The sequence below is a fragment of the Scyliorhinus canicula genome, chromosome 4, assembly GCF_902713615.1.
Source record: "Scyliorhinus canicula chromosome 4, sScyCan1.1, whole genome shotgun sequence".
In the NCBI taxonomy this organism is placed as follows: domain Eukaryota; kingdom Metazoa; phylum Chordata; class Chondrichthyes; order Carcharhiniformes; family Scyliorhinidae; genus Scyliorhinus; species Scyliorhinus canicula.
Window position 1 is genome coordinate 56872912 of NC_052149.1, and position 17160 is coordinate 56890071.

Here is a 17160-nt window from a genome sequence, read left to right on the forward strand (position 1 = left end):
TGAGCATTGATTAATTATATTGCAGGTAATAATAAGCTGTAGTTCAGTATCGCCACAGGTTTAATTATTTTTATTTGACTCAGATTAGTACTGTTTGTGCTGAGAATGGAATAATATTAGGAACATTCTTTTCAGCATTTCTGACAAAATATATATCCATTCTTATCTGTAACAAAATAAGCTGATAGCATCTGTATTTTACTCTGAATTCCCCCAATGGATTTTGCAAGATAGTTTTAGCATGGTTTTGGAATTGGGCTGAATTTTGCAGTATAAATAATGGTGAGGTGAACAGCACTTACCAATAATTAAGCGGAAATTGAAGTTATTTCCTGTAACTGCACATGTGCAATTAATTGTGGGAACTAGGAGGTTGCTGTCTGAGATGCCCTGCTCCTCCAGAAGCTGTACAAGAAGAGGATCTTGTGGAGAAACCCATTAATAAATGTATAGAATGGCATGAAACTTCTGTATTTACTTGATAGATAGATGAACATTAAACTCACCAGAAAACGTTAGGGCTTGTCCATTCCAGCCATGTATCCTTTTAACCATTGTGTTTCAAACTTTTATTCCCGGGAGTCGGGACCCACTTTTACAAACCGGCAGAACTTCGGGACCCATGCTGGCCAACCTTAGAGACATGCTGGCTGACATCAGCGACCCACGCTGGCCGGCCTTTGGGCACACCATTAGTGCTTACCTTTAATGCGGCAGGTGGGGCAGCTTGGCACTATATCTCTTGCTTTGTTATTCAATGTTACATTTCTGCTCGGGACTTCAGCTGATGATATAAGTTCTTGCTGCATGCTTTGAAAGAAAATCAAGAGGTTTGTCCTTGAACTCGCCATGCTGAGTCTTCAAATGAAGATTTGAGGGTTTTAAACTTCATTTGTCAGTGCTTCCCTGCATATAACACACATGGACTTTGCATCCTGATTTGCATTGGTACAATGAGTGCCATACCTCAATAAATCATCTTTATACTGCCTTGTTCCCAATTTCAGTTTCGTCTTAATTGTTTGTTCACCAGAGGCCCTGGAGCTTGGGATACAGTTCACACCAGCACTGCCTTGTCCTACCCTGGGCTCTCCTGAGAAGCTCTCTCCAGCAGATTTAATTGTGAGATCCTGTTCTGTTTGTATCTTTGTACCTCTGGCCCTCTCTACCTTATTACAAAATGACCCATCTTCAGTTCTTCACACAGTCCTGTTGCTGCTAGCTACACAATGGAGGAATTTCACCTCTACGATTTTGTACCCAAAGCATTGACGTGCTGGCTAAATTACCTTCTCTCTGCCGGAAAGACTCATCGTTTATATTTATAGGCCGGTCGCGGCCAGCATTCTTTTTTTTTACTTTTAAACTTTATTTCCAATACCTAATGTTTCCAAATTTATGACTTTTTACTGTTAAAAATTAAAATAACTTCAGTTGAACATGTGCATCCTTGCATTTACACACAAACTTTGTTTTAAATAGATTCCCATTTCTTTAGAAATTTAATCAATTAGAGAAAAAAGTACAATTTTGTTTTTACTTTACAAACTATGACTTTAGTGGAGATGAAGTAACTTGTCTAACACGCACAGTTTCACACTATTTCTTACTGGTGCCACTTCATTACACTATCCAAACATCCAAGTCACCTACTGCTCCATTCTCACCAAAAGCACTTACTTCCTAGTTTCCAGAGAGGGGACACAAAGTGATGACTGTAGGTTTCTTCCGGTGTTCACATATTGACTGGCCTCGGTTAATCAGTATTCTGAAAAACCTGGCCTGGCTTCCTCTCACTGTATCCACCCCAGTCACAGGCCACTTCCCGACCAGTACTTACCGTCGTGGGAGTGCAAACGTACGTTGTGCTGGCCGTTGAACGGATTGACCAAGTAGCCGCAGGTTGCATACTGCTGATCGGTGGCGGGGGATGAGCCGAGCTGTGCGCAAAGGACGAGCAATAGAGCGGAGCTCCAAGCAATGTTAGTATAAAGCACTGTTAGCATTGCGTCCACACGGACGCTTGTCAGCCCATTCCCCACCTCCCCACCGCTCTGCGCGCAGCACACAGCCCAGCCTTGAGCCGCCCAGCCTCTCAAACGCCGCAACCAATCGGGGGCTGCCCACGGCCGGCAACCTTAAAAGCCAGTTGCGGTAGTTGGGAACTTCCCGCGATCGGGAATGCCACAACCGATCGCTCCACGACCGTCCCGACACCCACCCACGACCCACCTGCGGGTCGCGACCCTGAGTTTGAAAAACTCTTTTTTAATCTCTCTGGCACTGAAGCAGCTTTTATTAGCATGAAGACTTATTCCTTCAGAATTTAATTATATGGCTATTATCAATAATATATTTTAACTTTATCTTCCTGCCTCTCTTATCGTTCTCTCTTAATCCAATATTTCTATTCCTCTTGTTATTTTGCTTTCTGTACCTAATTTGACAATGAAAGCAACATTCATTATGACACACCTTAGCAGAAAATCTCAGCAGGTCTGACTGCATCGATGGAGAGAGAACGGAGCTAACGTTTCGAATCTGGGTGATTCTTTGTCAAACTGGCCAGCATCCGTACTAATTTTCTTTTATTATAACACACATTCCCTGAACCAGATTCTGCACTGCTCATTAACAATTCTTTAGTCTGATTGGTTAAGTTGCTTACCATTTTCACACAGCTTCCCGATGTCTGTCGAGGATACTGCACTTTTTAAACAGTTGACTGACATGAATTTCTAGTGTAAAAACTCATGGAAAGTATGTATGCAATTGTAATTCACTGCTGATGCCAGAATCCAACCCAGTCAGTTGTATGAATTCTGTAAAAGTTGACATCTTGGTTAAGAAACCGATGTTCCTTCCTGCCTAAAGGATTTTAGCTGCTGTCGGAGTCCAGTGAACCCTCTAAGCTGTATGGGTGTGCATTGCACAGCAATTGGACATGTGTTGCTCATGGAATAAAGAGACCATGCACAAGCACTGTTCCCTTTAAGCTGAGAAAATTTGTGGCTGCGAATAAAGCTTAAAGACACCGTGCATTATAGCTGCACACAGCAAACTGAAGTAAGAGGAAACGTGGCTGGGAGCTACTTATATTTTCTTAATAGGGCAATTGTCTTGTAAATTGTTAGTTGGTTTTCTACCACACACCACATGTGTGATCTCTAAGATCTCGCTGAGCTTAAAATTGTTGATGCACCATTTCTTACACCACTATACTCTCTGGGGTGTTCACCAGAAGGCTCCCTAAATGGTAGCATAAATAGTGCAGCGCTCTCTGAGAACAACAGCTTGTTCAGAAGGGTTACTCTGAAAGTAATCAATGTAAAATACTAAGAGGAGCCAAACTGTCTGACCAAAACCGGGAAACAACAAAAGATCTGATGCTGAAAAGGGTAGTTGGGTCAGGACACTTACATTCTAGAATATCATAGGGTCTCTTATTACCCCAGACAGTCTTTAAGTAATTTTGAGGGGATCGAGAGGGGGAAGCACATGAAAAGCCTGTGATAAAATTTGAAAAAAATATGCAAACAGAAATACGGGAAGGAAAGTACAGCTTCCCTAAACACCAGCATGGTACAGGTCTGGAGCTGAGATAAGGTTAATGCACAAGGATTAGCACAATTATCTCCCCACATTGCTGCAATAATTTAAAAGGGAAGACAATTGGAAAATCATATTGATGTTAGAATAAAAGGTAAAATTAAGTTGAGCCATACGTCACCCAATGGCAGGTTAATTTGTAGCACAAGAAGCAAGCTTTATCAGTGATGAAGGATAAGTTGCAGTTTAGTCACTCATAGGTTAAGAATACAATTGCCATATCCACTTTATAGTTAAAGTAGGACACCACAATAAGCCAGAACAATAGAAAGATGAAATTCTGAACATACCAGAATTCAATAGTTTCTCATTGTTTAACAAATATTGGGTTATAACATCTGACTGTTGGATTTAGACAAATTTAATTACTTGCTCTTGAAAAGGGCAAAACTTCTGGTTAGTAGAGCTGCTCGAGGCCCCCACCAAAGATTCCATGCAGTCCAACTCCAGTGGATGCAAGGTGGCCGTGGCCCCTTGTTTGCAGCATAAAGCAGCTAAGTATAAAGGGCCCAGGAAGAAGGGTGTAGGTGGTCAGAGATTGTGCAGATCAGAGGTCGGGGGAGTCAGAAGTCGCGTCCATGGATTCAGTGGGGGTTGGGTCGGGGTTGAGCTTGGATTGGATTATTAGTTCAAGGGGTCGGGGGTTGGGAATGGGTGCAGGCCTGTTGGGGGGAATCCCTGTGGGGGAGGGTAGCCCGGGATGTGGGGGGGAATCCCATGAGGGGATTGGTCTCGGTGTTTACAATACTGACGCAAAGGTTGGAAGAGGTTTTAAATCTTCTACCTTTTTCAAAGTAATTTTTGCTGTAACCCTGGCAGAGCCATCCGAAGTTTGCGATTTAAATGGCATTTTCAGATGGTTCCCAATGCAGGACAATTTCCCAGAGGAAGTTAGCACTTCTGAGTAATTGCAGTGCAAACCATATCTGTAATTTTCAAGAAGGATTTCCCAGCACATCTTTGGGGTACCCCCAAAATCCGATGCTAGGGAGCACCAAGATTATGGCCCACTGTGTTTTTCCCTCCAAAGTGAATAACTTCACATTTCCCTACAATATACTCCATCTGCCACAATATTGCCGAATCACTTATCTATCCCTTTGCAGATGCCTTCTGACAATTTACTTTCCCACCTAGCTTTGTATCTTCAGGTAACATAGATATATTACACTCAGTTCCTTAATTCAATTCATACATTGACCAGCATCCTTCCATCCACTTTAAACAATGGAAATTCAGCAAATTCATTGACAATGAGATAGTTTCATATGGTTCACTTTTGCTGTGGGCTAAAGATACCAGCAGGTGAAAAAAGTTGTGTAACAAGTGCTATGTATGAGCTGGTGTTGCTATGGGGTGCTGTTTGCAACATTCCACATGCTGTCAACCTGCTATTGCCAATGATTGTCATGTGTCATGGTTGCCCACATCAGCACAGTGGTAAGTTTTTAAAATTCTTTCACGGAATGTAAGCAGATTAGGCCAACTTTTTATTGCTCATCCCTAATTGCTCTTGCGAAGGTGGTGGTAAGCCACCTACTTGAACAGCTGCAGTTCATGTGGTGTAGCTACACACACAGCACTATTAGGGAGGGAGTTCCAGAAGTTTGACCTAGTGACAATGTCAGATAGTGTATGGTTTGAAAGAGATTAGAGGTCGGGGATGAGGGAGTCAGAGATCGGGTCGGGCAGATTATGGTGTCTGCATGGTCTCGCCAATGTACCACGCTTCGGGACATCCTTTCCTGCAGCGTATACCAACTGTCCTGGCTTGAGACAATTCACACCTCTTTAACCTGGGATCACACCCTATCTCTGGATCTGTAATGATTTGATTACCCGCAAATGCTCGCATTCCAAGCATTGTCTGGCATCTCTGACTTTGCACCTGTTACCTTTGTCCTCCAAGGTGGTAGAGGTCATGGATTTGGAAGGTGCTGTCGATGGAGCCTTGGTGATTTGCCATAATGCATCTTGTAGATGGTAAGAAGTCTTACAACACCAGGTTAAAGTCCAACAGGTTTGTTTCAAACACGTGCTTTCGGAGCACTGTTCCTTCCTCGGGTGACTGGAGAGGTATGTTCCAGAATCATTTATATAGACTAAGTCAGAGATGCCAGACAATGCTTGGAATGCGAGCATTTGCAGGTAATCAAATCATTACAGATCCAGAGATAGGGGGTGATCCCAGGTTAAAGAGGTGTGAATTGTCTCAAGCCAGGACAGTTGGTAGGATTTTGCAAATCCAGACCAGATGGTGGGGGATGAATGTAATGCGACATGAATCCAAGATCCCGATTGAGGCCGAATTCATGCGTGCGGAACTTAGCTATAAGTTTTTGCTCGGCAATTCTGCGTTGTCGCGTGTCCTGAAGACCGCCTTGGAGAACGCTTACCCGGAGATCAGAGGCTGAATGCCCTTGACTGCTGAAGTGTTCCCCGACTGGAAGGGAACATTCCTGCCTGGTGATTGTCACACGATGCCCGTTCATTCGTTGTCGCAGTGTCTGCATGGTCTCGCCAATGTACCACGCTTCGGGACATCCTTTCCTGCAGCGTATACCAAACCTGTTGGACTTTAACCTGGTGTTGTAAGACTTCTTACTGTGCTCACTCCAGTCCAATGCCGGCATCTCCACATCTTGTAGATGGTACACACAGTGTGTGTCGGTGGTGGAGGGAGAGGATGTTGAAAGTGGTGGATGGAGTGGCAATCAAGCGTGCTACTTTTTCCTGGATGGTGTAGACTTTGAGTGTTTTTGGAGCTATACTCACCTAAGCAAGAGGAGAATATTCCATCACACTCCTGATTTGTGCCTTGCAGATGGTGGACAGTTTTTGGGGAGTCAGGTGGTGGGTTACTTGCTGCAGAATTCCCATCTCTGACCTCCTCTTGTCACCACAGTATTTATATGGCTAGTCTCGTGGCTCGAGAGATGGTGCAAGAGGGAGTGATTCAAATTCCTGGGGCATTGGGACCGGTTCTGGGGGAGGTGGGACCAGTACAAACCGGACAGTCTGCACCTGGGCAGGACTGGAACCGATGTCCTCGAGGGGGGTGTTTGCTAGAGCTGTTGGGGAGGGTTTAAACTAATGTGGCAGGGGGATGGGAACCGATGCAGGAAGTTGGAAGGTAGGAAAACAGGAACAGAAGCAAAAGGAAGTAAGGGGAAAAGTGCAAGGCAGAGAAAACATAGTCAAAAATGAAAAAGGGCGACAGTACAAGGTACAGTGACTGAGGGGAGCTCAGTGAATAGGCCCAGTAATACTAAAAGGAATAAAACTGGAGATGTTAAGATTCAAAACAGAGGTAAAAAAACCAACATAAGTGTACTTTACCTGAATGCTCGTAGTATTCGGAATAAAGTAAATGAGTTGATGGCACAAATCATCGTGAATGACTATGATTTAGTGGCCATTACTGAAACATGGTTAAAGGATGGTCACGACTGGGAGTTAAATATCCGAGGGTATCAAACTATTCGGAAGGACAGAGTGGATGGTAAGGGAGGTGGTGTTGCTCTGTTATTATAGGAGTAGTCTATCGGCCACCAAATAGTAACGTTATGGTGAGGCAGGCAATAAACAAAGAAATAACTGATGCATATGTCGAAATGGTACAGCAGTTGTCATGGGGGATTTTAATCTACATGTCGATTGGTTTAACCAGGTCGGTCAAGGCAACCTTGAGGAGGAGTTTATAGAATGTATCCGCGATAGTTTCCGAGAACAGTATGTAATGGAACCTACGAGGGAACAAGCGGTCCTAGATCTTGTCCTGTGTAATGAGACAGGATTGATTTGTGATCTCATAGTTAGGGATCCTCTCGGAAGGAGCGATTACAATATGGTGGAATTTAAAATACAGATGGAGGGTGAGAAAATAAAATCAAATACTAGTGTTTTGTGTTTAAACAAAGGAGATTACAATGGGATGAGAGAAGAACTAGCTAAGGTAGACTGGGAGCAAAGACTTTATGGTGGAACAGTTGAGGAACAGTGGAGAACCTTCCAAGCGATTTTTCACAGTGCTCATCAAAGGTTTATACCAACAAAAAGGAAGGGCGGTAGAAAGAGGGAAAATCGACCGTGAATATCTAAGGAAATAAGGGAGAGTATCAAATTGAAGGAAAAAGCATATAAAGTGGTAAAGATTGGTGGGAGACTAGAGGACTGGGAAATCTTTAGGGAGAAACAGAAAGCTACTAAAAAAGCTATAAAGAAGAGTAAGATAGAGTATGAGAGTAAACTTGCTCAGAATATAAAAACAGACAGTAAAATTTTTTACAAATATATAAAACAAAAAAGAGTGGCTGAGGTAAATATTGGTCCTTTAGAGGATGAGAAGGGAGTTTTAATAATGGGAGATGAGGAAATGGCTGAGGAACTGAACAGGTTTTTTGGGTCGGTCTTCACAGTGGAAGACACAAATAACATGCCAGCGACTGATAGAAATGAGGCTATGAGAGGTGAGGACCTTGAGAGGATTGTTATCACGAAGGACGTAGTGATGGGCAAGCTAATGGGGCTAAAGGTAGACAAGTCTCCTGGCCCTGATGGAATGCATCCCAGAGTGCTAAAAGAGATGGCTAGGGAAATTTACCAAAATTACCAAAATTCACTAGACACTGGGGTGGTCCCGGTGGATTGGAAATTAGCAAACGTGACACCACTTTTTTAAAAAGGAGGTAGCCAGAGAGCAGGAAATTATAGGCCAGTGAGCTTAACTTCGGTAGTAGGGAAGATGCTGGAATCTATCATCAAGGAAGAAATAGCGAGGCATCTGGATAGAAATTGTCCCATTGGGCAGACGCAGCATGGGTTCATAAAGGGCAGGTTGTGCCTAACTAATCTAGTGGAATTTTTTGAGGACATTACCAGTGCAGTAGATAATGGGGAGCCAATGGATCTGGTATATCTGGATTTCCAGAAAGCCTTTGACAAGGTGCCACACAAAAGGTTGCTGCATAAGATAAAGATGCATGGCATTAAGGGTAAAGTAGTAGCATGGATAGAGGATTGGTTAATTAATAGAAAGCAAAGAGTGGGGATTAATGGGTGTTTCTCTGGTTGGCAATCAGTAGCTAGTGGTGTCCCTCAGGGATCCGTGTTGGGCCCACAATTGTTCACAATTTCCATAGATGATTTGGAGTTGGGGACCAAGGGCAATGTGTCCAAGTTTGCAGATGACACTAAGATGAGTGGTAAAACGAAAAGTGCCGAGGATACTGGAAGTCTGCAGAGGGATTTGGATAGGTTAAGTGAATGGGCTAGGGTCTAGCAGATGGAATACAATGTTGACAAATGTGAGGTTATCCATTTTGGTAGGAATAACTGCAAACGGGATTATTATTTAAACGATAAAATATTAAAGCATGCCGCTGTGCAGAGAGACCTGGGTGTGCTAGTGCATGAGTCACAGGAAGGTGGTTTACAGGTGCAACAGGTGATTAAGAAGGCAAATGTAATGTTGTCCTTCATTGCTAGAGGGATGGAGTTTAAGACTAGGGAGGTTATGTTGTAATTGTATAAGGTGTTAGTGAGGCCACACCTGAGTATTGTGTTCAGTTTTGGTCTCCTTGAGAAAGGACATACTGGCACTGGAGGGTGAGCAGAGGAGATTCACTAGGTTAATCCCAGAGTTGAAGGGGTTGGATTATGAGGAGAGGTTGAGTAGACTGGGACTATACTCGTTGGAATTTAGAAGGATGAGGAGGGATCTTATAGAAACATTTAAAATTATGAAGGGAATCGATAGGATAGATGTGGGCAGGTTGTTTCCACTGGCGGGTGAAAGCAGAACTAGGGGACATAGCCTCAAAATAAGGGGAAGTAAATTTAGGACTGGGTTTAGGAGGAACTTCTTCACCCAAAGGGTTGTGAATCTATGGAATTCCTTGCCCAGTGAAGCAGTTGAGGCTCCTTCATTAAATGTTTTTAAGATAAAGATAGATAGTTTTTTGAAGAATAAAGGGATTAAGGGTTATGGTGTTCGGGCTGGAAAGTGGAGCTGAGTCCACAAAAGATCAGCTATGATCTCATTGAATGGCGGAGCAGGCTCGAGGGGCCAGATGGTCATTGCTCGGTACTGCCTGGCACAAATGTTACTTGCCATTTTCAACCAAAGCCTGATTGTTATCCAGATCTTTCTGCACATGTTATATTGACTCAGCGAATAGACATCCTCTTTTAACTTTTTTAAATTATCATTAATCACGTTCGACATTTGTTGGATCATTGTGCAGTATGTTGTAATTAATGGCACTCCAGGTGCTAACCTATTTTGCAATGTGTTGACTAACTTTCTCAAAGTTAGACTTTTGTCTGAGGAAGCTTTTTATATATCCTCTCACTTAACGAGTAGAAAGTGCAGTACATGCCTGGTTGAACGTTTTAGCTTTGTGCATATGTGATGAAACGCATTAGCTGTGCCTCACCAATCCATGGAAGGTGTGTTTACATAGAATTTACAGAATTTAGGTGATGGTTTTTGAGTGTGGCAGTTATCTGGAAATTTGTTTGCACTGAGTGCTGAATTTGGGTGCATTTGAGTGCTATAGTGAGAGTTTGGTGACTGAGGGATATTAAGGGTTTATTTTTAATTTTTATCTAAAGTCTAGTTTTTCTTTTATTTAGTTAATTAACTTAAACGTTGCTATTTGGTTGCGAAGAAGGTGAATTTTCAATCAGCTTTTAAACAAAAGCTCTACTTGTAACTACTTGTAGCTGGAGCTTGTTAATTAGTTAATTGGATTAGGCCAGTTTTCAGAGGCTAGAGTCATAGTATAAATCTGAGCTAGTTACAGTGCAGACTTTGTTTGCACTGACTGCTGAATTTGGGTGCATTTGAGTGCTATAGTGAGAGTTTGGTGACTGAGGGAGTTATGTGAGTAGAGAGTAAGGTGCTACTTTTCATTTCATTTCCTACATTTCCTCAAAGAGCGTGAAGGGAGCCGGGAGTTTACCAAGAGTACAGCTGACTGGGAGCAGAGTTGGAGGGCGGAGTTCCAGTTGGTCCACAGTGCAGCTGTATTCTGTAAGGTAAGAGGGGATGGAGGCTAGGGCAGTTGCATGCTCCTCCTGTAGGATGTGGGTGGTGAGGGATACCATGGGTGTCCCCGCTGACTATACCTGCGGGAAGTGGACCCAACTCCAGCTCCTCAGAGACCGTGTTAGGAATTGGAGTTGGAGCTGGATGAACTTTGGATCATCCGGGAGCAGAGGGGGTAACAGAGAAGAGTTACAGGGAGGTAGCCACACCCAAGGTATAGGAGAAGAGTAGCTGGGTTACAGTCAGGGGAAAGAAAACAAACGGGCAGACAGTGCAGGGATCCCTTGTGGCCGTTCCCCTTCAAAACAAGTATACCCTTTTGGATGCTGTTGGGGGGAATGACCTACCGAGGGAAGGCCCAAGCGGCCAGGTCTCTGGCACTGAGTCTGTCTCTGGGGCTCAAAAGGGAAAGGGGGAAGAATATAAAAGCAATAGTGATAGGAGTCTCAATGGTTAGGGGAATAGATAGGAGATTCTGTGGTCGTGAGCGAGACTCCTGGAAGGTATGTTGCCTCCCGGGTGCCAGGGCCAGGGATGTCTCGGATCATGTCTTCAGGATCCTTAAGGGGGAGGGGAAGCAGCCAGAAGTCATGGTGCACATTGTACCAACGACGTAGGTAGGAAAAGGGGTGTGGATGTAATAAACAAGTTTAGGGAGGTAGGCTGGAAGTTAAAAGCCAGGACAGACAGAGTTGTCATCTCTGGTTTGTTGCTGGTGCCAGGTGATAGTGAGGCTAGGAATAGGGAGAGAGTGCAGTTGAACACGTGGCTGCAGGAATGGTGCAGGAGGGAGGGCTTCAGGTATTTCGAGATCATTCTGGGGAAGGTGGGACCTGTACAAGCAGGACGGGTTGCATCCAAAACAGAGGGGCACCAATATCCCGGGGGAGGTTTTCTAGTACTCTTCGGGAGGGTTTAAACTAATTTGGCAGGGGAATGGGAACCGGACTTGTAGTCCAGCAACTAAGGTAGCCGATGTTCAGGACGTCAAAGCGTGTAGTGAGGCAGTGGGGAAGGTAACCCTGACAAATGAGAGTACTTGCAGGCACGGAGATGGGTTGAAGTGTGTATACTTCAACGCAAGAAGCATCAGGAATAAGGTGGGCAAACTTAAGGCATGGATCGGTACTTGGGACTACGATGTGGTGGCCATCACGGAAACCTGGATAGAAGAGGGGCAGAAATGGTTGTTGTAGGTTCCTGATTATAGATGTTTCATTAAGATTAGGGAGGGTGGTAAAAGAGGTTGGGGGGAGGGTTGCATTATTAATTAGAGATAGTGTAACAGATGCAGAAAGGCAGTTCGAGGAGGATCTGCCTACTGAGGTAGTATGAGTTGAAGTCAGAAATAGGAAAGGAGCAGCCACCTTGTTGGGAGTTTTCTATAGGCCCCCCAATAGCAGCAGAGATGTGGAGGAACAGATTGGAAAACAGAGTTTGGAAAGATGCAGAAGTCACAGGGTAGTAGTCATGGGTAACATCAATTTCCCAAATATTGAGTGGAAACTCTTTAGATCAAATAATTTGGATGGGGTGGTGTTTGTACAGTGTGTCCAGGATGCTTTTCTAACACAGTATGTAGATTGTCAGACCACAGGGGAGGCCATATTGGATTTGGTACTTGGTAATGAACCAGGGCAAGTGATAGATTTGTTAGTGGGGGAGCATTTTGGAGATAGTGACCACAATTCTGTGACTTTCACTTTAGTAATGGAGAGGGATAGGTGCGTGCAACAGGGCAAAGTTTACAATTGGGGGAAGGGTAAATATGATGCTGTCAGACAAGAACTGAAGTGCATAAGTTGGGAACATAGGCTGTCAGGGAAGGACACAATTGAAATGTGGAACTTGTTCAAGGAACATACTACATGTCCTTGATATGTATGTCCCTGTCAGGCAGGGAAGAGATGGTCGAGTGAGGGAACCATGGTTGACAAGAGAGGTTGAATGTCTTGTTAAGAGGAAGAAGGATACTTATGTAAGGCTGAGGAAATAAGGTTCAGACAGGGCGCTTGAGGGATACAAGATAGCCAGGAGGGAACTGAAGAAAGGGATTAGGACAGCTAAGAGAGGGCATGAAAATTCTTTGGTGGGTAGAATCAAGGAAAACCCCAAGGCCTTTTACACATGTGTGAGAAATATGAGAATGACGAGAGCGAGGGTGGGTCCGATCAAGGACAGTAGCGGGAGATTGTGTACTCAGTCAGAAGAGATAGGAGAGGTCTTGAATGAGTACCTTTCTTCAGTATTTACGAATGAGAGGGGCCATATTGTTGGAGAGGACAATGTGAAACAGACTGGTAAGCTCGAGGAGATACTTGTTAGGAAGGAAGATGTGCTGGGCATTTTGGAAAACTTGAGGATAGACAAGTCCCCCGGGCCTGACGGGATATATCCAAGGATTCTATGGGAAGCAAGAGATGAAATTGCAGAGCCGTTGGCAATGATCCTTTCGTCCTCACTATCAACAGGGGTGGTACCAGGGGATTGGAGAGTGGCGAATGTCGTGCCCCTGTTCCAAAAAGGGAATAGGGATAACCCTGGGAATTACAGGCCAGTTAGTCTTACTTCGGTGGTAGGCAAAGTAATGGAAAGGGTACTGAGGGATAGGATTTCTGAGCATCTGGAAATACACTGCTTGATTAGGGATAGTCAGCACGGATTTGTGAGGGGTCTGTCTTGCCTCACAAGTCTTATTGAATTCTTTGAGGAGGTGACCAAACACGTGGATGAAGGTAAAGCAGTGAATGTGGTGTACATGGATTTTAGTAAGGCATTTGATAAGGTTCTCCATGGTAGGCTTATGCAGAAATTAAGGAGGCATGGGATAGTGGGAAATTTGGCCAGTTGGATAACGAACTGACTAACCGATAGAAATCAGAGAGTGGTGGTGGATGGCAAATATTCAGCCTGGAGCCCAGTTACCAGTGGCGTACCACATGGATCAGTTCTGGCCCCTCTGCTGTTTGTGATTTTCATTAATGGCTTGAATGAGGAAGTTGAAGGGTGGGTCAGTAAATTTGCAGACGATATGAAGATTGGTGGAGTTGTGGGTAGTGAGGAGGACTGTTGTCGGCTGCAAAGAGACATAGATAGGATGCAGAACTGGGCTGAGAAGTGGGCTGCCATCAGGCAGGAAATACAGAAGTCTGAGAACATGCACGAACAGACTCAAAATCAACTTCTTCCCCGCTGTTACCAGACTCCTAAGCGACCCTCTTATGGACTGACCTCATTAACACTACACCCCTGTATGATTCACCCGATGCCGGTGCTTATGTAGTTACATTATATACCTTGTGTTGCCCTACTATGTATTTTCTTTTATTCCCTTTTCTTCCCATGTACGTAATGATCTGTTGAGCTGCTCGCAGAAAAATACTTTTCACTGTACCTCGGTACACGTGACAATAAACAAATCCAATCCAATCTAAAAAATCTATAGGTCAGGTGAACTCCATAATACACTTTGGAGTTTTTAAGCCCTGGCCCATAACAGACACCACACCAAAAATGAGCTAAGTGGGGTTGGGCTCACTGGGGCCAATCAAGCAAGCCCTGCTGAATCAGAGGGTCTAGTTGCTAAAGGTGGGACAAAGATATTGCTATGGAGGAGTGCTCTTGTCGGGGCCTAATGGTGCCCAGTCAGGAGGTCGGAGGCACCCACCCCCTCCAAGCTCACAAGGACATTGTCAGTTTCTCCCCATGTGGTGGAGGACCCATCTGCCACTGGTAAAATACTATTGATGGGAAGAGGCTCTTAAGAGACCCTTAACTGGCCACTTAAGGGCTTCAATTAGCCACTGTTAAGGATGGCCATTGGCGACCTTCTCTGCCATTGGTAAAATACCATCGGCAGTGGAAAGGTGGAGACCCAGCCCCCCCAACCTGAATTTTCGGCCTATCACCATCCTAAAGCATTTGTTGCTCCACCAGCAGGACCGATTCACCAAAGGTGTGGCATACTTGTTCCCAGGAGTTCTCGACAGTGAGTCTAGAACCCATGGCTTTGTGGTTTTAAGGTTTCAAATCAAACATGGTCAAATAAACCACCTGCTGATTTCCACCTTTTGCCCAACTACTCAACACCATTTGGGAGAAGCACTGAAGATAATAAAGAAATAGAATGTAATCCAAGTGGAAACTTCAACATTTATCACCAGGAGTGGTTTACTGGTAGCATCACAGACTCAGGTGACCAATTTTCAAGGAGTCAGCTGCCAGATTAGTCTTGTAACAGATGGTGAGAGAACTGGTAAGAGGAAATAGCCTACTTGACATAGTCTGAACTGGTCTGCCTGTTATAGATGCATCTGGCCATAACAGTATTGGTAGGAGTGACCATCACACATCCTTGTGGAGACCAAGGCTCGAATCTCATGGTTGGCTTGCGTGCGAAGTTGGCGGGCCTGGTAGCAGGTGTAGAATCCGCTCCTGGGCGAGATCGCTTTCTCAACTCGATTTTATGCTGCGTGACCAATTAAGGCCCTCCCAGCATAAAACACAACCTTCCAGTTGGCCTGACATTGCAGGCAGGGGTGGGAATGAGTCAGCCACTGGGTACAATGGTACCCTCCAGGACTTTGGTGACTTCAATTAATCTTCTAGTGAATAGAAATACAAATAGGTCCTTCAACATGGAAACAAATTTGGGGTTAATACTGCAGCTTTTCAGCTATAAAATGATCCTAATTAAAATCTTTAATTTAAAAAAAAATAAAGTTAGAGTACCCAATTATTTTTTCCAATTAAGGGGCAATTTAGCGTGGCCAATCCACCTATCCTGCACATCTTTTGGGTTGTGGGGGTGAAACCCACGCAGACACGGGGAGAATGTGCAAACTCCTCACGGACAGTGACCCAGAGCCGGGATTCGAACCCGGGTCCACTGTGCCACCCTGCTGCCCTTTAAAATCTTTAATAATTGACTCATGGAATCATAGAATTTACAGTGCAAAAGGAGGCTATTCGGCCCATCGAGTCTGCACCGGCCCTTGGAAAGTGCACACTACTTAAGCCCACACCTCCACCTATCCCTGCAACCCAGTAACCCCACCTAATCTTTTGTACACTGAGGGGAAATTTAGCATGGCCAATCCACCTAACCTGCACATCTTTGGACTGTGGGAGGAAACCGGAGCACCCAGACATGGGAGAAAGTGCAAACACCACACAGACAATCACCCAAGGCCCGAATTGAACCCAGGACTCTGGAGCTGTGAGGCAGTAGTGCTAATCACTGTGCCACTGTACCGCCCCTTGTATTGACTCAATGTATTTGTATATAATAGCTCTGAAATATGCCTTGAAAATCTACAGGTCCTGTCCAACATCTGCCACTGATCCAACTAAACTTTGTGGCAGCAGTGAGGAATCTGCAAGTGGGGGAATGGAGAAAGTGTTGTTTGGGGGGAGGTTCCCTTCTTCTCCTTACATCATTGATGGGGGGGATCCCTTCTTCTACTTACATAATTGAAGGAAGAAAAGATAATGGATAAGCATTTCTCCAGCACCTTCCATAGCTTCAGGACATCCCAGAGTGCCTGACTGCTTTTTGAAGTGTGGCCACTCCTATAATGTGGAAAATGTGCCAGCCAGCCAATTTATGCACATTCCCATATAGTTCCCATATAGACACCAGTGTTGGATCTTTTACATCCATCTGAGAGGGTGGACATGGTCTAAGATTAATATCTCACCTGAATACCAGCAGCATAAACAGTACAGCACTCTCTCAGGACTGCTAGGAAGGTGAACCCACATGCTCAACTCTCTGGAATGGAACTTGAGCCTTTAACCTACTGAACTCTAGAGAGCTGAATGTTCCAACATGGTAGACACCCATGCCATCAAGAGCACATCTAGTCCACCTGCTGTTTCAACAACTCTGGGCTGACTGGCTGAAGTGGCGCAGCTAGTGTCCATGGTAGGAAGGGAGGAGGGCATGAAATGAGGGAAGGGGCATAGGGTGTCTGCAAACAAAGTGTGGTTGTTTCCCTTTGTAGAGGAATCCATTTTTTAAAACAAAAAAATCTTTAATTATACGGGGATCTGCTCATTTTCTATATTTGCTGCTGAGTCAATTGGGATATTGCCGATGGCAAACCTGCCGTATCTGTATGCTGGATCATAATGAAGGCTTGAGTCATGGGGAGTCTGATGTTCAAAGAGACCCTACCCTCAGCTCAACTGCCCACCCCCCCTCCGCATTAATGGCCATGGATTTTCAAAGCCAATATCTTTTTCAAATGCCAATGTTCCCCATCATTTATACAGAGTGATCTTTTTCGTTAGAACTTTGACACAGATTTGTAGGTGAACCAGCTTAGAAAGCAATCGCAATCAAAACGAAATCTGGCAAAACCCAGAAATATGACAGCGGCAAAATCACATATGAAAATACTTGTGCTCCGGGAATATTTTATCTCGCCCTTGGATGACAAATTTATAAAAACATTAATGCCAGCCTTTTTGCCAGTGCGACGAGTGCAGAATCTGTG

The 17160-nt window shown here is 44.4% G+C and overlaps 1 protein-coding gene across 6 annotated transcripts in view; it reads left to right on the top strand.

The window, feature by feature from the left end:
- Nucleotides 1-17160, top strand: part of spata6 (spermatogenesis associated 6) — a 156545-nt gene that overhangs the window by 57354 nt on the left and 82031 nt on the right. The window lies entirely within an intron of this gene.